The sequence below is a fragment of the Nuphar pumila genome, chromosome 7 (genome assembly GCF_984573655.1).
Source record: "Nuphar pumila chromosome 7, dmNupPumi1.hap1.1, whole genome shotgun sequence".
NCBI classification, from domain to species: Eukaryota; Viridiplantae; Streptophyta; class Magnoliopsida; order Nymphaeales; family Nymphaeaceae; genus Nuphar; species Nuphar pumila.
Window position 1 is genome coordinate 27,684,035 of NC_143255.1, and position 20,506 is coordinate 27,704,540.

General features: G+C 35.5%; 1 long non-coding RNA gene across 1 annotated transcript; it reads left to right on the plus strand.

The window, feature by feature from the left end:
* The first annotated feature begins 10,902 nt into the window (after positions 1-10,902).
* On the plus strand, positions 10,903-11,207 carry LOC149831646 (uncharacterized). The gene is made up of 2 exons (XR_016433043.1): positions 10,903-11,007; positions 11,118-11,207. It is a non-coding gene; the product is annotated as an uncharacterized LOC149831646 (long non-coding RNA).
* The last annotated feature ends 9,299 nt before the right edge of the window (positions 11,208-20,506 follow it).

Consider the following 20,506-nt stretch of genomic DNA (forward strand, 5'->3'; position numbering starts at 1 on the left):
CATATTCTTTCTTGTCAAAAAAAGGAATGACCTGAGTTTCTTCCTTTAAATCATCTCACAAATATATGCGAGATTTGAATGTTCGAGTTTAAAAAAAAAATCATTCGCACATATTTTATGCAAGTTTAGAATATTTTTTATGCGAGGTAACTCAACTATTTGTGAGGTATAGAGGTTCGAGTTTAAAAGAAAGTTTACTCATACTTATTTTATGTGAATTTCGTAAATTGTTTATGCGAGGTAACTCAAGTATTTATGAGGTTTGTCGGTTCGAGTTAAAAAATAAATTTGTAGATTTTTTATGCGACGTTATTATATTTTGTATGTGAGGTAACTTAAGTATAGAAACTCAGACCATTCCCTTTTGATAAGAAAGACTCCGCTACAAAGTTTTTCCTACAAACCTTGCAAATACTTGAGTTACCTCACGTAAAAAATTTATAAAATTCACATAAAATAAGTGTGAGCGAACTTTCTTTTAAAGTTGAACTTCTAAATATTGTAAATACCTTAATTATTTTGCATAAAATTTTCTTAAATTCACATAAAAAATCTATATATTTTTTTAAACTCCAACAAAAAAATATAGCAAATACTTGAGTTACTTCATATTTTTTTTAAATTCGTATAAAATATCTATAAAATTTCTTTTAAACTCGAACCGAGAAACATAACAAATATAGTAAATATCTAAGTTAATTCACATAAAAAAATTAAAAATATGAGTAAAAAAGATGCAAAATTTAAACTCGAATCGAAAAAAAACTCGCAAATAGTTAGGTTACCTCGCATAAAAAATTTATTAAATTCACTTAAAATATGTGCAGCTGAGGTGTTTCCAATGGAGATGAAGAAAATTCACATATGAAGAAAATTCGCACCGAAAAGGATAGGTGCAAAAGTTAAAATGGTCCTAAAAATAACATTATTTGCGATATTAGACAGCATGAGATATAAAAATCTAGGCTAGGCAAGGCTGCCTATTGCAAATAGGTAATCAAACAATATTTAAAATTATTTAAAAAAAAGAGCTTCAGGTTGCTCATTGTCACCCTTTTCTCAATGTGAGAGTACACCGCGAATAAAAAAGGAAGCAAACGAGGGCGGAGTTAAACTTTTATAGTTAAGGAGAAAAGCATTGTTCATGTTCAGCAAGTTGAATATTTTAATACCATGCATATTGAAAAATAACTGATGTGCCCAATTATAATATCTAGTGAAAACAAGAGTTCAAAATTGAACTATTTAGAAAATATTGTTTTTCTGTTCCAATGTGTCCTAGTACGGTTTCCATCAAGATTCTGTCAAATCATCTTTCTGATAAAGAAGCTGAAAAAATCCTAATATTTGGCTAAAAGAATTCTTTGTAGTCATATCCAACACATCTAAATCATATCTTTCTAGGTCTTTGAGACACATCCATATACATAGTCGAGATACATGTTGCCATTGGGAAGGGGAAAGAGGTGTAAATATTGGGCACACTCGACTTTACCATGTACTCTCTAATATGAAAGTCTTTTTTTGCGCCACTTGATTTTTTATTGCAAATCAAGCTCTGCGGATATGAACTGCTATATGGTTTACTCAGTTAAATACGTTATAATTTGTTTGATTTTATTGTATAAGCCAATTTATTTAAAAGTTGCAAAAACTGATGGTTCGATAATACACCGAAATTTTATAATTGAGAAACTCATGCCAAAACCACTCGATTCAAAGTATGATTCCTAATTAACACATTTGTGGTGTCAAATTGAGAAAATAAAATTCACATCTATGATTTTTTGGTAGATAGTATGATACTATAAAAAATAGCCAATATTTTCCCTTTTGTCCTCGATAATGAAATAACCATGGGGCGCCTTCTGGTTCAACTAAAACCAAACAAAAGAAAAATCTTGGTCAATTAACATGTGACTCTTATTTGCATAAAATCCTGCTAATTAACAATTTGTACTTAGTGAAAAAGGAAAGCCAGTTTACTACTCATGCAAGCTTTCAGAATAAAGGGGTTTATAATTGGTAGTAATGAAGGTGTAGAAGTACTGCACTCGAAATCATAGGTTCAAGCTGTATTGACTTAATCTAACCACATAGAAAACGTTTATAAGGTCTGATTTTCCAAAAAAATTAAAAAAAATATGAAGAAAAGGTGATTTCTGCTGAATAATTTTCTATCTTATAACCCCCAAAGGGGTTTGTAGCGTAGTGGTATAAGACCTAGTCCATTAGCTGCAGGTGGTCTAGGTTCAAATCCCTTGAGTGTCTCTCCTTGAGCAAGCCGAAGGGTGGCAACTCTCTGGGAGCAAGGGGTAAGGCCATGAAAATTTACACCTTAAGTACGACAGGCAGAGCCAGCGCCCCTAGCTAGGTCTTAATTTCATCCCGGAGATGGGGGTAACTGTAACAAAATTCCTATCTTATGAGCACCAAATATTTATCTTAAAATCAAATAGGAAAATTTCAGTGAAAAGTGAAAACAGATAAGGCACAAATAAGATGATGCATTTCTGTAAAAAATGGAGGAAATTGGGCTTCTCTTTTTTGTCTTTGAAGGATGAAGTCCTTTGTCATCTTCAGCCTGTCTTTTTTGTTTGTATGTGAGAGAGAGAAGACAAATGCTTTGTAAGATTTGTCATTTTCTTCACAAATTTCGGTCACTTTTGGATTTGTCACTTTCTTGACATTTTTTTAGTTCTTTTCTACATACTTCTAGCTGAGCATGCCTGTCAATGAGAAGTCCAAAGCCAACATAATTCACAGTTTAAAATTCAGAACTTACCATCAGAGGAGTACACACAATTTAGTTTTGAGAAAATTTCATTTAGAGGCTGAACTTTTGCTCTTAATTGGAACAGTGAGCCTCATGTTTCTGAATTTCCTAATATGCCAAACAGAGGCATACTGTTACATATCTATCAAGAAATTCAGAAGCGTCAGTTCAGAGGAACGGACTTCAGCCATATCAACAAAAATATCAGCGATATTCTGAATATATAATCATCAATTTATAGTGATATTCTCAAATCATGGTATGATCACAAAAATCATGGTATTTTTAAATCATCACCTATCTTTAAAATTGTTTGATTATCATGAACACTAATAATGTAATATCTTTTATTCTATATTTTAAATATTTTTATTCTTTTTTTATATTGGTTTATATAGTTTAAAATTTAAATGTACCGATAATTTCCCAAGAAAAACAAAGGGTCACTTAGAAGTTTTTAGGAAACTTGTGGCCCATATCAAGAAATTCAGAAGAGTGAGGCTCGTTTTGAAGATCATGGGCAAAACATTGGCCCCTGAATGAAATAAAGGCCTATGGGGTGTGCATGACATGCATGGGTTGCCCGTGACAGCATGGAATGAGCCCTATAGTGTTTCAATCCATGCTTCAAGAAGTTGAATCCTTGAGGGGATGTGTCATTCATTAATGACAATGGCAGCTGCACCTCTCAATTTTGCTGGCTGAGATGCTGTCCCAAGAGGAGAGGAGGACCACATCTCTGCTCTAGGGAGAGAACCCTAATAAAAAAGTACCACTCTTTAGGGTTAGGGTTAGGGTTAGGGTTAGGCATAGGCATAGGCTTAGGCTTAGGCTTAGGCTTAGGCTTCAGGGTTCAGGGTTTTAGGGTTCTAGGGGAGGAGCAGAAATAAGGACAGCATATGGAAAGTGGAATCTCTTTCAATCTTGTGAATTAATGGCATTAACCAACATCCTAGCTCAGTGGGTGCAAATAGTTAAGATGAGCAAGCACAAGCGACATGGTAGCCAACATTGTTTTCTATATTGCTTTTGTTTCATTTCTACAAAATTGCTTTCTTAAAAAAAAATAAGAGCCAATTTTGTCAGGTTAAAATAGAAAAAAAAAGAAAACAATAAAAGGCAGACCATCATTCTCTCATCACTATAAATAAGAGTTAGTTGCACATCAATTTTTTTGGCAGAATGGGGCAGATTTCATGGGGATCAATCAACACTGCATGCGTTTCAGGTTCAACCAAGTATGGCAAAGAAACAATGTTCTTGAGAGTTCCACAAGATGTGTAGAGCATTAAGACCCTTAACACCAACTCTGGTAGGGTTTCACTGAAACAGTATGCATCATAGGAAGAGGACCACCATGTTGAATTACCAAAGAAACCACATATTTGGCATGACTGGTTGAATGTGACCAGCGTGGTAAAGTTGGTCCAACTGTCGTAGCCAAAGGGTGATTATTTACAAGGCCCAACTAGTTTTTTTTTTTTTTGAAAGGCAAGCTGGGGTTAGGCAGACCGCATACTCCTACCAGTTATACAACTATACCATCGAGTTTTGAACCTGCAACGTCCCAACACAAGTTGACGTGCACTAGTTGCTCCTACCAGACATGAGACCCCGTTGGTAGAGGGAAAGTGAAGGCATGAAAGTACTTGATATATACATTTTTCATGTTAAGGATATATACCATTTCGTTGTTAAAACTGATAAATAGTTGGTGAAGTCATTCTTACGTGAAAAGGATGAGATGCGGGGATCGAATGAGATAGATGAATGGTTTGGTTTCACTATAATAACCGAGGGGTCTCATGTTCGAATCCACAGAACCGAGGGGTCTCATGTTCGAATCCACATAACCGAGGGATCCTGGGTTCAAATTACACGTGCTTAGTTTCCACAGTGTTAGCTCCTAGTATACCTTGGATTGAGTCTTGGTTGTTTATGTAATTGATATGATTCTCAAACCTAGGCATGCGTAGCTGCTCGCCCACTGATGTGAAACCCTTTAGTTACTACATAGTTTGATGCCATAATTCAAATAAATTACAGGGTAATCAAATACATATTAAAAAGCTTTCATTTTGTACACATTAACCAGAAATGGAGGGGCATAGATTTAATACGGTTCTAGATGTATACTTTTGTGCCCAACTTTTAGTACTTCAGGCTGGGATAAAGGATCGATCTACGGCCACTTTCAATTTATTTATTATTTGTTTATAAAAAAATATGTAAAAAAGTATTGCAATTTTTTTCCCTCAGCAAGATTTTCTTTAGAGCTAGGAGAGTAGATAACAAAATGATTATGCATAAAGCATTTATGCAAAAGTCTAAAACCATATCAACTTGGTTTTTGTTTTTGAAAGGCAAGCTGGGATTAGGCAGACCCCCACCAGTTATTATTCAAGGTACCACTGGGATTTTGTATAATATTAGGTATCTGGTTTAATCGTATATTTTTTTAAGTCAGTTTGGCTTCAGAGTCAAGCCCGTACCTACTAGAAGCCAAATGGATACAGGAAGTGATGAGTGATAGTGTGAAGTGGGATTCGTTTTGAAAGCAATTGTGGAAGCAAGTGAAAAGCTAAAAAAGAAACATGAAGAAAATGAGTGGAAAGCCAAAAAATAAATAAATATTAACATACAAAACACAAAAAACAAGGAGAAAGCAAAGAGAAAATATGGGGGAAGCGAGTGAGAAACAAAAGAAAAGCGATTAAAGAAGAGAGTGGAAAGCACATAGCTTCGGAAGTACGCCTCACCCTACAGGGTTGCTTCCTGTCATAGTGACAAATATCGCGAGATTTCGCGATTTATGAAAATCTCGCGATAATAGCGCAAGAAATTGCCTGAAAGTTTAAAATGGCAATTTCTCGCTAGATTTTCAAAATATCGTGAGATTTATGAAAAAAAACATAAATACCATGATTTAAACGTGATATTTATGTTTTAAACAACTATTTATTGTGACTTAAACGGGATATTAATAAATTTTATGAATATTTTCTTATAAAATTCATTTTTATATTTTTTAATTTATTTTTTATTGCCGAGATTTTGCCGAAAAAAATGCAAGATTTAGGATTTTTTTTTTCAATTTCTCGTGAGTTTTTGAAAAACGAGAAATTGCCGATAAAAACTTTTGTCACTATGCATCCGGTAAATATGGTCAGGCCACACATCGTTTGTTTACTAAATGTTACACAAATGTTCCAACATGGACATGCAATTGTAAAAGTTGAACAAAAAGTAATGAGGATATGGGTGTATGCGTGAATGCATGTATAAATGCGTGTGCCTGCAGGTGTGGCATACGTGATTGCATGTAAACTTAACTTTTGCATGCATGTATAAATGCGTGTGCCTGCAGGTGTGGCATACGTGATTGCATGTAAACTTAACTTTTGCATGCGACTGTTTTATTCTCTAAATAACTTCATTGATTTTCTAATATTTGATTGAATATGGTATTCTTTGGTAACCTCATTGATTTTCTCATATGCTGTTGTGTTGTCAAATGATTTATATTTGTTTCAGATGTGGTAAAGAGAAACACAAATCTCAACTTATTTATGTTTCGTATGATACCAATATCATGTAAAACAATTTTCATAAAAAACTTGAGTAGGAAAAACAAAATGTTAGTGGGCCTCACTTGTAGAAAAATACAATTTCATGTATGAAGGAGCAACCCTTGTTTCATTTGTAGAGAAAAAAAAAGTAAGCCCCACATGCAAAAAATAACCTAGCTAGTTCATATAATTATTTAACAATAATCAAAAGAAATTGTAGAATGAAAACAATTCCCTAGAAGGGAAGTATGATCTCCCTTTCCCGTCAAATACATGGTCAAAGAGAAAGTTGTTTATGTTTGAGCATTTTCTCACAGTATGTTTGTTTCACCATGAGAAAATGAGCCATTTTCTCTGCAAAATAAGTGAAACAAGCGGGCTCTAAGTAACCTCATTGATTTTCTAATATTTGATTGAATATTGCATTCTTTAGTAACCTCATTATTTTTTTTCGTATTTGATAGAATGTTTTGTGGATTTGACAATACAAATGTCATATTCTAGAAAAAGGACAATACACGTGACGATTTGTCTTTTTTAGTGGAGAATACTCCTTAAATTAGTAGGTTTCAAAAGTAGGAACCGATATGCTTGATATAGTGATACGTTGAAAGTGTTGCAATTCTAAAATATTATTCTCAATTGACAATATTTTGATCGATGTTTAAACCACGGTATTTAAAAAATATCTTTTTTAAAATAGTATGGTTAACAAGTGTTTACCATAACTCTCAGAAAGTTGGCATTCAATGTAATACAAATGGGTCTAAATCGGCCATTTGGCTGATTCGCTTGTCATTTCAATTCACAATTTTTAATAATTTTAAATATTTTCAAGGGGTTAAAAAAATTATTTAATTTTTTAAAATAGTATGGTTAACAAGTGTTTACGATAACTCTCAGAAAGTTGGCATTCAATGTAATACAAATGGGTCTAAATCGGCCATTTGGCTGATTCGCTTGTCATTTCAATTCACAATTTTTAATAATTTTAAATATTTTCAAGGGGTTAAAAAAATTATTTAATTTATTTATATTGTTTAATGACACTTGACGTCATCTGATGATAAAAAGTTATCGATTCATGTTTGACATTCGATTTGATTTTTAGTTTTTTTTTTAAAGAACCGATTCTCCTAGTGAACCTGTCTTAACAACATTGTTGGAATTTCTGGAATAACGTAGTTCATTTCTTTTACAGGTGCCAAATTATATGAAAACTATTTTTCTGAAAATCGTTGGTGCGATATTTTTTTATAAATTAAATCTTATAGATGTGATACACTATGTTTAGTAAAAAACGAGTTTTGAATCATGATTGTGACGCATAGGCAGGTTTTTTAAGAGCTTAAAAAAATAATATAACGGTTCATAATGCATTCGAAATTCATAACTCAAAAAAACATATTTTTGAATCCAAATAACAACACGATGCAAGGTATGATCCTTAGCAAAGGAACCGTCCTAAACGCATCTACGTGGTCAGATTGAGTTGATAAAGCTTGATCAACCTGATTTCAAGCTCAATGGTGGTATATAATTTTGTGCCACCAAAAAATTAATTTGTGTTGTTTAAGTAAAAAGGTCAAATATAAATTTGAAAAATAATAATGAAATAATTTCATATTTTTATTTAAAAATATTCCCATAGTTTTGCAAATTCATTTCTTTAGTTTTTTCATTCAGCCGGTAAAGAGTTTAGATCGCCGTCTTTCATTTAATGTACAGATATATAAGCGCCGAATAACTTTAAATTTAACAGTACGCGTCGATCTTCACGCCTTAATTAAAAAAAAAAAAAAACTCAGCAGAACGTGAAGTCTCTCTCTCTCTCTCTGTAAAAGTTAAAAGGAAAAGCGTACCAAGGTCTCTTCTGACTTATGAAGATCTGTCGTAGCCCACCACCCGCCGCTACTCCTGCCATCTCTAGGTCTCTTCTACACGTAGGCACATCCCTTCAATTCAAATTCAATTACCCTCTCCTTTTTTCTTTCTTGACTATGTTATTATCACATTAAAAATAGTTTTTAAATCGTTATAATATATTAAGTCAAAGAACAAAAATCATAAAAGCGATTAGTATATACTATATACTATATACTGCTGCCATATGACATGTTTGTGAACAGAATAAAAGCAAGCAAACAATTAGCCTTTTCTTACAGTTTATATGTTTTTCCTGCATGGCCACCCCATAAATATTCAGTCATCGAGGAGTTTTTTTTTTGGGTTTTTTTGAAAGAGCAAAAACATTTCATTCATTCAGATAATAAATATTGACTAAACTATTAGCCACATGTGCCCACTGCTTCGGTTGATGCCGCATTGAGGATCTTATGGTGGGGTGACTAAGTTTAGAGAAAACTGATCCACTGTCATAAAGGGCATGTTAAATGTAGACGATTAGTTATTCAACCTTGTTGGTAAGAGTTTTATTATTATTTTTAAGTCGCCCCATTCTTTCATTTTTGTCTTTTTTGAGTTGTTTTTTAGTTTTTTTTCATTGCTAAACAACAAATGTGCAGCTAGGCATCTCACATACTTAACATCTGTCCAGCTAGGCATCTCTCTCTCTCTCTCTCTTTCTATATATATATATATAATAATAATAATAATAATAATAATTTACCAATACATCCCTATATAGCGGCTATGCTTAACTTTGGAGGATATGAAAAAAGGAAAAAAATGGAAGCCCTAAGGAATGATGGAAACTACCCCAAATTCCAAAATTTGCATAAAACATGCGCTATTTGTGATTCTGAGAACGTCCGCCATTAGAGGGGATTTTGCTATTTTATCTAAAAAAAAGTCAAACCCCATTATTGTCTTTACTGTGGAAACATGCGTACGCTTGAGTTAGGATGGTCCTATAGTAATAATAGCCGAAAACAAGGGGTGCTGTGTTAGGTCAATTCTTATATAAGTAACTTCGAGGTCTGTGTCTGCCGTCGTCTCTGTGTGAGTTGTTGAGTTCTTCCTTCCCATCTTACTTTTTTCCTATTATCACCTGTTTGTGGCTTTTCTTCTTTCTTCCCAACAGTGAGAGAGAGTTTCTATGTGTCTAAGATGGTGCATGGTGGTGAGTGTTGATTAGTGCCATAAGAGAACCGGTGAAGCTGCCAGCATGATCTTTGCGATGGTAGTAAGTAAAAGTTGCCTACCCGGTTAGATCATGTTCTGACAGCTTCACCTTTTCTTTTACCGGCAGAAACCCTAATTCATTTGATCCAACCTTGGTCATCTCCATTCATATCATACACACCTTGTAAGTACCCTCTTATCTTTTATCTTTCTTTGTTCAGCATAAACCAACATGAACATCATCTTGTATTTTGTTTCCCATCCTTTTGTACTCTCTTTTTTCTCCTTCCCTCTAGCATACGTTGATAAGTTGTGTGTGTGTGTTTTCATGTTATTTTTGCACCATTTTAGTTAAAAAAACGGTTTCTGTGAGGTTTTTGTATATTATGTTCCTTTAACTTGATATTTTTTTTACAATTATTATCTTTGTCAAAGCGTGTACACCTTTGTTCTTTTTATTTCATTAAACATTCCTAAGAGACTAGCCCCTACTTCACTAGCCCTCTTTGTTTGTATTTTATTTGGCTAATTTTAAAAACATTTGACGGCTTTGAATAATATTGGTGCCTCGGCCTATATCACAACTTCACAAGTCCCTACAATTGTTAATAGAGGTGATTGCATTTAACGCCCTAATGGTGTGATTTTCAATGTCTTACGCAATACCCAACTTGTTTATCAAGAGTTATACAATATCCCAATCTGTCCTATTTGTTTGGATACATTTCAAACACCTCCTTAAGATTTTCCATGGAAAATCTTTTCTTGAGAGGCGGTTTTTTAGATCCCCGTTTTCATCTGTGATTTCTTGCTGACTTGGTATCATTTCATTAGTTCACTGTCAAAGGTGGAGTTTTCTCTCTCACCTTCAGCATGCTTTTATATGCTTGTATGTTCCTGCCTGCTTTTCCAATAGCTGGAAGAACTTTGTGTGTAAATGTAGGCATGTGTGTTCAGTAAACAAGAAATCATTGTTTTCCATTTTGCTATTTTTTTGGCATGTATTTTTCTGTTTGTAGGTGTTTAACAGCAAGAAAGCTGCTCCTTTTCTTTTACTTTTTCCTTCTTTTTGCTTTTGCTTTCATGCGTGCATGCATATACGTGTTTTTGTATTTGTAGAAAGGGACGAGGCCTGCGAGTGCAACATTTCATAGACCTGCGGTCTATTTTTTTGAACACTTTTTACTTTTTTATTGGATTTGCTTTTCGTTTATATGTTATTTCTGAAATTGAGAAAAAATGGTATATGAAATGGTTAAATGCCCCAAGGGGTGCTTTGATGCAACAATTTTTCCAGATAATTGGGTTAAAATTTTAGGAAGTTACATTATGCTTGATTTGCGCAAACGAGTGGTATAATAGAACATCTGTCTTGTCAAATTTATCTGGATATTTTGCTTGCCGCACCCAAACGATTGTCATAATATAACATCCCATCTTGTCTCATTTATGTCGATAAGTGAGTGCTCCTGCATTTCAGGAAAAATGGAGCATCCCGCCTTATCACATTTATCTGGAAAAATGGGTGCATCCAAATGCCACTCAAAAAAGTGCATGAGCTGTTTCAGTAAAATGAAGGTGGAAATAGTGTAGAGTTTAATTTTTTTTTTTTAGTAATTTGATGTAAATGCAATTAAAGAGTAAATCAAAAGTAAAAGGTTGTAGCTGGTCTGGTCGACATGATGCAGCCCCTGTACATTATAAAGATATGTTGCTTGGTGAAGAATTAGTGACAACACTGTGTCCTGCTTTTGAAGTTAAAGATTATTTGATGAAAACAAGTGTTCTGGTGTGAATATTTTCTTCCAACAACGAAGAGAGGTGAGAATGTATTTATTATATGCACACAGGTTTCATGTGATCTTATTTTGTTACGAAATCTTGGTTATGATTTTAAAACAGGTTGTCGTCTTTAAATGCATATTATGATTGGGTGAATGTCTTCTTCCACTCTACTAAATTGTTTTATTTCTTGATAGACAAGTTGGGGGGAGTTTGTTTTCACATGTGTTTGACAATCCAATTCAACCATTTTCTTTTTATAAAAAATGACATGCACTTCTTTTGAGGGAAATTTATTAAGGTCATGAAATGTGGTTGATCACCTTTAAATGACATGAAGGTACCAGATTGTTCAAACTGTGAGGGTTGTAACGGTGTTCTCCGTCCTTTTTCTTGTTCAAGCTGTTCCATCCGTTTTTTTTTTTGTTCAAGCTGTGAGAGATGTAAGGGTGTTTTCCGTCCTCTTTTTGTTCAAGCTGTGCCATTATTCTTCGGTGTTCTGGTTTTTTGGATGAGATGAGGTTCATCCTTGTGATAAGGTTTATTCTGCATTCTTTTAACTCCCTTGAACCATTAATCTGTTCATCATTTTGATGAGGAGATCCAAAGTTATTGAAAACTGAAGCATTTTTGTCAAAGATACCGTCATCGTGCACCCATTCTGTTCGGTTTGGTTTCATTGATAATTTTAATTTATTTCGTTGTTTCATGCCTTATGACATCTTTTTGTGTTATTTTTATCTTGGGCAAGGCCAACACTGACAAATTTACGTCTAATTGGCTCAATTTTCTTTTTATGGTAAATTATTACTTTTTTCCAAAATTGTTCAGTTACTTTTTAACCTCTCTAACTCGTTAAAACATTGTTAACCTTTCTTTTTCTGTTATTTTCTCATCTCCTCTTTTTCCTGCTTTAATTAATGTCAAATTAATGGGTAATTTTAGAGGATAAATGCAACTTGGTATCTGAACGTAAACTACCATTTATTTTGGATGCCCTAATAGTTACTCTAGAAATTTCTTACGAATAATATTGTAAATTCCTGTTTGGTATTTCTTCATTGACAAATGGAAGGCTTGTGCTGTCATACATGGGCATCCAAAGCTATCTGTGTCCTGCTGTCATCGAGCCTAAGAGATCCCTCTAAGGCCACTGTGTCTATCTCTCTCTTTGATCCGAGTATTCATATGGGCTTTGGTGCATTTGACGCTTGCAAAAATATATAAAACTTTATATCTTGGAGTTTGTCACATGGTAGCATGTTGGATGAATGTGAGTTTTGGTTGTTCATTCTCACATATGCATGCAAGAGCATACACAGTCATTGAAGTGCTTTAGTTCTTGCGAGCACGGTCATTTTTTTGCGTCTAAAATCTTGTCTTATTAGGCATTTCTGAATAGCATATTATCTTGATGGATATGTTTAGCTTTCTGTGATTAGACCTCCACAATATAATAAAAGCTGTTCAAGGATGACGTCATTTTGTGTATTAGTTTTCACAACTAGAATACCATTTAATAAATGGGTGAATAATACCTCTTATACATGTTTTCTTTGGTGCGAATTGGATCTAACCGTTTTGATATAAAAATTATATTCTTTTTGGAGGTTTGCATTATGGGCTATTAATTATTAGATTCCCATTCTCCATTAAAAGGTCATTGGTTACGAGGATGTGACTCACATTTAGACAGGGGTCCAATGTTTTCTATATTGAAAATTTCTTATGAATATTGTTTGTGATTTTGGTGTTTTCTTGTTTTCCTTTGATGATTTAGTCACTAGAGGTTGTAACTGGGTGGGAGGAATTAAGGAATTAATAAGTAAATTCTTTCTTTTTGACTGATCCATCATCTAATCTTATTAGAGGATGTTGGTCATGATATGGACAAATCATATTTTTGGGTCATGCTCATTCAGGTTGATATTTTTGCTCAATGCTCAATATTTTCTTCATTAATTTAAGGCGACCCTTCTAATTAGAATTATAAACAGAAAACTGTTTACCATGTTCACGGAAATTCCTTATCTATTACCTTACTATTTGGATTAATCATTTAATTGTATAAGAAATGATTTCTAGGGAAGTTATTATGCTATGACCTTTTTCTCTGTTCTCCTTTTCCTTTTCCTAGTTTTTTACCATCAGTATTTGAATTCGATGCACATATCTAATATTGAAACTTTATGTTATGGATATAATAAGAAATGATAATATTATATATGCATCTTTTACTAGCCAGAAGATAATAGAACTTTGAACTCCCAAACACCAATAGTGATCTGCACTTAACTGTAGGAAAATTTTCACATAATATGTAAGACGAATGAAAATACTTAGCATTACATGTTTACGTGGAGTTAGCCGTGTTAATGCCATGTGTTTGACACTCTGCTTTTATATTAATGAATTTGTCATTCTACAACTAATGAATTTTTCTTTTCACTATGAAAAAAAGGACACTGCTTTTATTTTTTTTTGAAAGAAAAATATCATTGATAAAGAGGTAGAAGAACATGAGGCAGACCAAACGAGGAGGTATCATTTGGAAAACCAAACAGTACAGTTAGATAAGAGAAATGAAAGAGAGCAGTAAGAATAGAATGGGAACAAGACAGGCTATATGCTCCCCCCAAGCGATCGCCAATCCTTCTGAGATCAAGACCGGGCCACTTCAAGCGCAGCATCCTTTCCCTCAATTCCTGCTTGCTTTTATTGTGCAGTATCTCAAGTGATACATGGACATCCCATAAAACTCTGCAATTCCTTACGAGCGAAATTCATCACCATGCTATGAGAACCCATCATCTCCATACAAATTTCCATAGATACTAGAGCAATTCATTCCATACAGTTGTTTCTGGGATAATTCTGTAACCGAAAACCATACCCCAGCCTCTCGTAAGTCCGTCCCCGCAAGAATAGAAATCCCAAGCTTCCGAAGCTCCTAAGAACAGCAAAGACAAAATGCGAGTTTTGCCAAAAGACGAAGATGAGATCTAGTCGAGGCCCATGAAGAGGTATTCCATACACAGTGCAAAGAGGAGTACAACGCATATCCGCTGACACCCACACACTCATATGAACTCACACACACTCACACTTTGCTTTTATAGCATTGAGCTTAATTTGTATGTTGCAAATGTTTAAACATCAAACTTTTTTGGATTACTGCCAAGCTCAACTGATGGGTTTTCCTGCTCATGACCTTGCACATCTGAGGGTTTTCCTGCTCATGACATCTTGTCACCAAGGGTTATAGCAAGAAAAAAATGTATGAACCTATCTCCTTGTGGTTGTACCGGTGACTCATGAGTGTCACCAAGTTAACAAGACATTAACCATTAAAGGCAAAATTTCTTGTGCTCATTGGTTTAGTTTCTAATATATATTGCACTTGCACAAAATAATTGTAACACTAGGTTGGGACGGTTAGTTTGTATTAGGGATCTTGTGTTCTACGTAAATTTAAATTAATGAAATTTTATATTGAGGCCTAAATTTTAATCACTTTTTGATGTTCTTCTCACCCCTAAAGTTGTAAAAAGTCATGTCCATTTCACGGCAACCTCTGGACTGAAGTTTGTTAGCATTTCCCTCCCTGCCCATCTTCTTCTATGAAGTTCATCCTTAAAATTATAAAAAAACGTGTCCATTCTTTAGCATCCTATGGATGGGGCTTGTTTCTTAGCCCTCTGCCCGTCTTCTTCTATGAAGATATGCATATCAGGCTTTATCCAAACATAAATTTAAGGTCTAAACCAAATCCTGCTTCAAGTTGGAACGTAGAACTGAAATCTATTCCCTGAAATCTAAACAATATGAGCATGCCTTTGGTTGCACTTGACTATCCCAATGCATGGTTTTCAAGAATCATGTATTCTCTCATGTCTTCCTTTTAAATTAATTTGGTAGTGGATAATTTCCAACAACTAGTCATCTTCGTGGGAATTTGTTTGTGGATTTTGCCTGCATACCTATGGTCGCTTTTCTGTCTGTGTAAAACTCCCTGGGCTTAAGACTTGCCCGTAGGGAGTTGCCATGCTTCGATTTGCCCAAGGAGTGATGCCTATGGGATTTGAACCTAGACCACCTGCCTAAAGGCTTAGGTCCCATCCTACTACTGCCAAACCCCTTTGGGGCATTCGTGTGAGTTTATATATAATTTTGAGTATTTAATTTTCTTTTTATATGCAAGCTGGGGTTAGGCACAACCCTACCAATTATATAAATATACCATTAGGTTTTGAAGGATCTCCCACGTCCTAACATAAGGTGACGTACACTAGCTGCTCCTACCAGACAAGAGAGGTCTTATTAACTCATTGGTCATCTTTGGAAATTTTGATTATTTTTAGTGAAAAAGAAATGTGTCCTTTCATAATTGTGTATATGGTAGTATGTGTGCATGCGTGTGTGTGTGTGTATGCACCCATCGGTTGCTGAAAACAAGGCTCACGGTGTGGGTCTTCGCGGTGTGTGTCAATCGCATCTGATCACTTGATTCAGATGAAAAAGAGATGGTGTATTTCTTTTTTAAATTACTTATCTTGGTTAAATGTAGACCATTGGATCGTGTAGGGCAACAAAGAGATGATGGACGTGTAATTGGGTAGCTGAGCCAAGTAGACTGAAAATATGGTGTTGCAGACAAGTTGCTTCCAGCATATAAAAGGAAAAATATTTCCACGTCTTCAAAATTATCATATCACTTTCTGAACTTCAATAAAATTGGAATGATCGAAACTATTGTGATTTTTACTGAAAAATGGATTTTATGGCGAGTTCACATGTATTAGATCCGGAGATGTAAACGGTTCAGATTTGGGTCGGATGTGGTCAATACCATATTCGATTACTCAAAAGGTTGGTTACCTTGATTCGAATCCGGGTTTGGATAGTGAAGAAGCTCATACCAGATCCTGCTTTTTTTACATGTAAACGGATTCGGATATTTGTTGGATTCAGTAGCATAAAATTAAAACCATATCCGTAATGGTTTTGGCTTACCGAATCCAACTAAACGGAATCGAGCTTGGTTCATTGACATCCCTAATTATATATTTCTGTAAAAGCAAGAAGTTTGGTTGTTATGAGGATGGGGGCGGCGGGGTCGTGTGGTTATGACAATTTTTTTTTTCTTTGGAACATTTTTACGATGACAGGGCTCTAGACTTGATTGTTCATATGGAATTTTAAATTGTTCTGGCCTTTCAATTTGTAAAAATGTCCCCCACACCGCACAGCCTCCTATTCACAAGGTAGTTGAGCAGCCAAATGTCACATCTTTCGCCACTAAAGTTTTGAAGGTAAAAGTGTTATGCAGGTTATATGTTACCCCCCCAACAGGGCATCTCATGCTCTGGGGTCCCAAAAAGCACCACATATTTAAGCATTTGCATCTCGTATCCCCATGTTTGTCAGCATTAATTAGCGTTGGAGTTTGATGCGATTGCAAAGACTTAAGTACACTCTCCTCCATTGCTGTAAAAAAAAATGACGATTCTAGAAAATGAGTGGTTTTAAAGTCTTAAGTACCCCGAATATGATTATTTAAGACTCAGTCTCTGCACTGCAGGATTATCTGAGAAAAAAATCTCCCCTGGAGGAGGCCATGAACATCAACCCTCTCACTCTCTCTCTCCCTTCTCTTTTTGCTTCTGTGCACATCTAGCAGAAGATCCTACATTGCTTCATCAAGCACCGATTGACCTGCACATTGACTGTTGTGGAGTCTGATTCAGAGTTTTTACCCTTACAGGAGGAGGGTTTGGGGGCTCCTCCCAGTGTGGGTAGCATCATTCAGCTAAATAAGTTGTGGATCCTGATTCAGAGTTTTTGCTCTTACAGGAGAGGGGTCTGAGGGCTCCTCCCAGTGTGGGTAGCATCATTCAACTAAATAAGTTGTGGATCCTGATTCAGAGTTTTTGCTCTTACAGGAGAGGGGTCTGAGGGCTCCTCTCAGCGTGGGTAGCATCATTCAACTTGAAAAGTTGTGGAGCCTGATTCAGGGTTTTTACCCTTACAGAAGAGAGGTCTGAGGTCTCCTCCCAGCGTGGGTAGCATCATTCAACTTGATGAGTTGTGGAGCTTGATTCAGAGTTTTTGCCTTTACAGGAGGAGGGTTTGGGGGCACCTCCCAGCGTGGATAGCATCATTCAACTTGATGAGTTGTGGAGCCTGATTCAGAGTTTTTGCCCTTACAAGAGGAGGGTTTGCGGGCTCCTCCCAGCGTGGGTAGTATCAAAACGAACCTTAATCGTTTCGCCGATGGTGATCCGGCGAAACGATGTTGAGCCAACGATCCGATGGTCATCCGGCGAAACGAACCTGAGCAATAAAAAATGTTTGTTTAAACTTTTCATCGTCAACTTCTTCCTTCTCCGTAAAACACTGTAAAACCCTTTCTTTCTCTCTAGAGAAGAAATCAAGGGAGGCAAAGAGTTTCCCCTGGAGAAGGCCATGAACATCAACCCTCTCACTCTCTCTCCCTTCTCTTTCTACTTCTGTGCACATCCAACGATTTGAAATATGACTTCCGTTTAGGGAGATATGACCCTGACAAGTTGGTCCTATATCGGGTAGCGATTTACAATGATTTGCTTACTGAATAACACTACAAATCACTATAGTGAGATCCAACAACACTATAAATTGCTGTGGGACTCGATGAAGACCCAAAAACACTACAAATCCCTATAGTGATTTGCAAAAGATACTACAAATCGCTGTTGGAAGACCGGATACCACTATAAATCGCTGTGGGGCTTGTTAGAGACCCAAAAACACTACAAATCGCTGTAAGAAGGCCCGTCAATACTACAAATCGCTGTTGGAAGGCCGGGTAACACTATAAATTGTTGTTGGGCTCGTTGGAGACCCGAAAATACTACAAATCGCTATAGGAAGGCCCGACAATATCATAAATTGTTGTTGGAAGACCGAACAATAATATAAATCGTTGTGGAGCTCGTTGGAGACCCGACAACACTAAAAATCGCTGTAGGGGAGTCATTGAAAAAATCGTAGGAAAGAAACAGAAAAAGAAAAATAGAAAAATCGTGAGAAGGGGTGTTACGAAAACCTCAAGCAAGAAACAATCGAAGGAAACATGAGCCCCATGATTAAAAAAAATGCTTTAGTGCTCTTTTTCGATAGTTAAAAGAGGGAAAGAAAATAAAAAAATTATACAAGGACCCAAAAAAACTCTAAATCATGCTCCATAACTCATCAAGTTTAATGATGCTATCCACGTTGGGAGGAGTCCCCTACCGATCCTTCTGTAAGGGCAAAAACTATGAATCAGGCTCCACAACTCATCAAGTTGAACGATGCCAGTGTGCAGGTCAATCGGTGTTTGATGGAGCAATGTAGAATCCTCTGCTGGATGTGCACAAAAGTAGAGAGAGATGAGAGAGAGAGTGAGAGGGTTGATGTCCATGGCCTTCTCCAGAGAGAACTCTTTGCCTCCCTTGATTTCTTCTCTAGAGAGAGAGAGAGGGTTTTACAGTGTTTTACGGAGAAGGAAGAAGAAGAAGATGACGATGAAAACTTCAAACATACAATTTTGATGGCTCAAGTTCGTTTCGTCGGCTCACCAGCTCACCATCGTTTCGCCGAATCACCATCGACGAAACAATTAAGGTTTGTTTCACTGTGTAGACTTTAAAGAGTCAACATCATCCTCGACTTTTTGAATGGAAGACATGTTTGTCCTTTTTTTGAACCGTTTGTTTTTTCTTTTTTGAATGAAGAGCATTTTTGTCATTTTTTCAAACCGTCGTTTTATGAGAAGAATAGCAAGAAAGGGTACTTAAGTCTTTGCAACCACACCAGACTTCAATGCTAAGTGATGTCAACATACACGGGAATACGAGCCCCATGTGCTTGTATACGTGGTGCTCATTCAAACCCCCAAACACAGATGTGGGATTCAGTGAATCATCGGGGGAGAACATACACCACCCTCCCCCTTATCATACATCATGTTGGTGAACTTACCATCTCTCTCTTTCTCTCTCTCTCTCTCTCTCTCTCTATATATATATATATATATATATATATATATATATATATATATATATATTGAATGGTAGCTGCGCTAATCTCAGTTTTTTCTGCAAAAAATGCTCAAACAACATAAAAAACATCGAAAATGGCTTTAGTGGTGCTTTTTGAGCACCGCTAAAGGTCCCAGTTCGTTGAGACCTTTAACAACACTATAAACCGCTAAAGTATTTTTTAAAAATAATGGGCAAGTCCTTTGTATGCTTTAGCGGCGGTTTCAAGTGCGGCTCAGCAGAATTGAGACCTTTAGCGGCGTTCGGAAAGTGCCGATAATTCATTTTCAATACGAAAAAACTCGCTTGTCAGCATTTTTATCTGTGTTTTTTTTTTTGCTAACTGTCCACCATGTCCTAGGATGGACAAACAGTGTGATCCCGTAGGTGCACACCTAAGGGTTGCACAGCTACCACTTTATATATATATATATATATATATATATATATAGCAAACTCGGTAGGGCATGCTCAGCGCATCTGAGTGTAATTTTTTTTCTGTATTTTACATTTTTAGTGGCAGTCTTGAACAGAAAAGTCCAAAAAAAAGTGTGCCACTGAGTGCGCGCATGTTCGTCCGAAAATAAATCAATTCTTTTGGGTGTATATATGAGAAGGGGATGGTTATACCACCTTTTTCAGTGAGGTCCCAGTTAAGACTCTCTAAAAGTCATCTTTTGAAATAATTTTCGTTCAATCTTAACTGATTTTATCATTACTTATTTACTAAGAAACAAACTTTCTTTCAAATTTATTTCATGTAAAAATGTAAATATTTTGTCATCAAATTTTAATATAATGCCTGTTTAAAATACACATCTCAGCATAAAAACTTAATCAAGTATGGTTTTTTTATTAAGATGATAAACACATCTAATCATTCAAATCAAGCAAATTAAAAAATACTTGAAAGTACCTTGTTGAGCATGGACCTACCGGATAAAGGAGTAGGACCATTTCCCGATTGAGGGCAGAAAACGTGGTGATTTATATAGAGAGCTCTGATACAGGACAGGGTTAGTGGTGTAGCTCTCAGTTAACCAAAAACTCAGTATTATCTTCCCCACATACAAAAACACAAAAAAATATTAGCTCTCCATGCATGATTTGATGAAAAATTGGGTACTTTTTTTCTTTTTAAAATCTCAATTATCATGCTATGTCTTTCTTGATAGGTAAAAACTTATTACATGCATGACCATTTCAACTCTTTTTTTTTTTTTTGAAAGGCA